Source organism: Bison bison, unplaced genomic scaffold (genome assembly GCF_000754665.1).
Source record: "Bison bison bison isolate TAMUID 2011002044 unplaced genomic scaffold, Bison_UMD1.0 scf7180017864451, whole genome shotgun sequence".
NCBI classification, from domain to species: domain Eukaryota; kingdom Metazoa; phylum Chordata; class Mammalia; order Artiodactyla; family Bovidae; genus Bison; species Bison bison.
Genome location: NW_011495013.1, coordinates 7,094,458 through 7,098,009, shown reverse-complemented (window position 1 = coordinate 7,098,009; position 3,552 = coordinate 7,094,458).

Here is a 3,552-nt window from a genome sequence, read left to right as displayed (position 1 = left end):
TTCACTTTCATGCATTGGAGGAAATGGCAACCCACTCCAGTGTTCTTGCCTGGAGAATCCCAGGGACCAGGGAGCCTGGTGGGCTGCCGTCTATGGGGTCGCACAGAGTTGGACACGACTAAAGTGACTTAGCATACCCATTTGAATGCAGAGTTCCAAAGAATAGCAAGGAGAGATAAGAAAGCCTTCCTCAACGGTAAGTGCAAAGAAATAGAGGAAAATAATAGAATGGGAAAGACTAGAGATCTCTTCAATAAAATTAGAGATACCAAGGGAACATTTCATGCAAAGATGGGCTCAATAAAGGATAGAAATGGTATGGACCTAACAGAAGCAGAAGATATTAAGAAGAGATGGCAAGAGTACACAGAAGAACTGTACAAAAAAGATCTTCACGACCCAGATAATCACGATGGTGTGATCACTCACCTAGAGCCAGACATGCTGGAATGTGAAGTCAAGTGGGCCTTAGGAAGCATCACTATGAACAAAGCTAGTGGAGGTGATGGAATTGCAGTTCAGCTATTTCATATCCTAAAAGATGATGCTGTGAAAGTGCCACACTCAGTATGCCAGTGGCCACAGGACTGGAAAGGGTCAATTTTCATTCCAATCCCAAAGAAGGGCAATGCCAAAGAATGCTCAAACACAATTGCACGCTCATGTGCTAGCAAAGTAATGCTCAAAATTCTCCAAGCCAGGCTTCGGCAATACGAGAACTGTGAACTTCTAGATGTTCAAGCTGGTTTTAGAAAAGGCAGAGGAACCAGAGATCAAATTGCCACATCTGCTGGATCTTCGAAAAAGCAAGAGAGTTCCAGAAAAACATCTGTTTATGCTTTATTGACTATGCCAAAGCCTTTGACTGTGTGGATCACAATAAACTGTGGAAAATTCTTCAAGAGATGGGATTACCAGAGCACCTGATCTGCCTCTTGGGAAACCTGTATGCAGGTCAGTAAACAACAGTTAGAACTGGACATGGAACAACAGACTGGTTACAAATAGGAAAAGGAGTATGTCAAGGCTGTATGTTGTCACCCTGCTTATTTAACTTATTTGCAGAGTACATCATGAGAAACGATGGGTTGGAAGAAGCACAAGCTGGAATCAAAATTTCCGGGAGAAATATCAATAACCTCAGATATGCAGATGACACCACCCTTATGGCAGAAAGTGAAGAAGAACTAAAGAGCCTCTTGATTAAAGTGAAAGAGGAGAGTGAAGAAGTTGGCTTAAAGCTCAACATTCAGAAAACTAAGATCATGGCATCTGGTACCATCACATAATGGCAAATAGGTGGGGAAACAGTGGAAACAGTGAGAGACTTTATTTTCTTGGCTCCAAAATCACTGCACATGGTGATTGCAGCCATGAAATTAAAAGACGCTTACTCCTTGGAAGGAAAGTTAAGACCAACCTAGATAGCATATTAAAAAGCAGAGACATTACTTTGTCAACAATTGTCTGTCTAGTTAAGGCTATGGTTTTTCCAGTAGTCATGTATGGATGTGAGAGTTGGACTATAAAGGAAGCTGAGTGCCAAAGAATTGATGCTTTTGAACTGTGGTGTTGGAGAAGACTCTTGAGAGTCCCTTGGACTGCAAGGAGATCCAACCAGTCCATCCTAAAGGAGATCAGTCCTGGGTGTTCATTGGAAGGAATGATGTTGAAGCTGAAACTCCAAAACTTTGGCCACCTGAGGCGAAGAGCTGACTCATTTGAAAAGACCCTCATGCTGGAAATGATGGAGGCCAGGAGGAGAAGGGGATGACAGAGGATGAGATGGTTGGATGGCATCACCAACTCAATGGACATGAGTTTGGGTATACTCCGGGAGTTGGTGATGGACAGGGAGGTCTGGTGTGCTGCGATTCATGGGGTTGCAAAGAGTCAGACAGGACTGAATGACTGAACTGAACTGAAGGTTGGTGCAGTGGTTTGTGTAAGCTTTGTATAGGGTGAGATTTGTGCTGAGTTTTTGTTTTGTTTTGTTTTTCTTCTGATGAGCCAGGCTGAGTGAGGTGGTAATCCTGTCTGCTGATGATTGGGCTTGTATTTTTGTTTTGTTCTTTGGTGAGGCGTCCTGTACAGGTTGCTACTTGTGGTTGGGTTATGCAGGGTCTTGTATTCAAGTGGTTTCCTTTGTATGAGTTCTCACTATTTGATACTCCCTATGGTTAGTTCTCTGGTAGTCTAGGGTCTTGGAGTCAGTGCTCCCACTCCAAAGGGTCAGGGCTTGATCTCTGGTCAGGTACGAAGATTTCACAAATGGTTTGTTATGGCATTAAGTGAGATTAAAACAAATACCCAAAATGAGAAATCAAAGATGAACCCCAGAAAAATAACAGAAAATCAGGCAAATAATAATTAAAATAATGGAATATACACATATACATCCATAAGCAAAATCAAAACGATCCAACAAAAATAAAGTACAGTAGATTGACCCAGTAAACAAAGGAAACCCCAATTTACATATACCAGTTAAGAACAAAACTAACTAAAGCACAAACTGGAAAACAAAACTAAAGCAAGGTGCTGAGTGGGGAATAAAGCAGTGAAAGCAAAACTAACAAATACGTTGAACAGAAAGGAAAGAGAGAATAGATATGCACAGTTAAATCGAATTAGATAAAGATTTATACACGTAAAAGATTAACTGTAAGAGGAAAAGAACAATAGGAAAAGCAAACAAAGGAATAAATGTAAAAAAATAATAGGTTTAAAAAAATTAGAGAGAAAAAAAAAAGGAAACTCCACAAAACTACAAAAGCCCAATGTAGAGGCAGAGGTTTATAACAATAAAACATGCAATTGAAAGAAAGAAAAAAAAACCTCAAGAACTCAATTAAATTTCATAGTGCCAATAAAATTGACAAATACAACAGAGGGGGTGGTGGGAAAAGGAAAAAAAAATCCAAAAGAAACTATAGAACAAGTCAAAAGAATAGTAAATGTTTTTCTTGAGTCACTGCTATTAGGATCCTTTATCTGGCTGGAAGTCACAGTCCACCTCGCCTCCCTAGGATACCCTCCAGCACTGCTGGTCTCTGCACCTGCTGAGGGGCAGCTCAGATTCTAAGCTAGTCGTACTCCTGTGTGTTCTTGCCTCCAATGCGCACAGCTATCAGAACAAATGCATTTTCTTTTGTGTGAGCTCTCAGTGTTCTTTTATATATTCTGTAAACACACAGTCTGCCTAGTTGATCATGTGGATTTAATCTGTAGCTTGTACAGCTGGTGGGAAAGTTTTGGGTCTTCTTCCTTAGCCACACTGCACCTGGGTTTCAGTTGTGGTTTTATTTCCACCTCTGCATGTGGGTCGTCCAATGGGGTTTTCTCCAGAGACTTCCCTGGAGGACTTGGGTCTGCCCTAGTGAGGGCCAGGTGCGGAGGTGGTGCAGCTACTTGGGTCACAGGATCTAGCAGCACTAGGTCCTCAAGGGAGTTGGCTGCTCAGCAGCAGGAAATAATAGTGCTCTAAAAGGGTATGAAATTCAGATTTAAGTTGAAGAAAGTAGGGAAAATCACTAGACCATTCAGGTATGA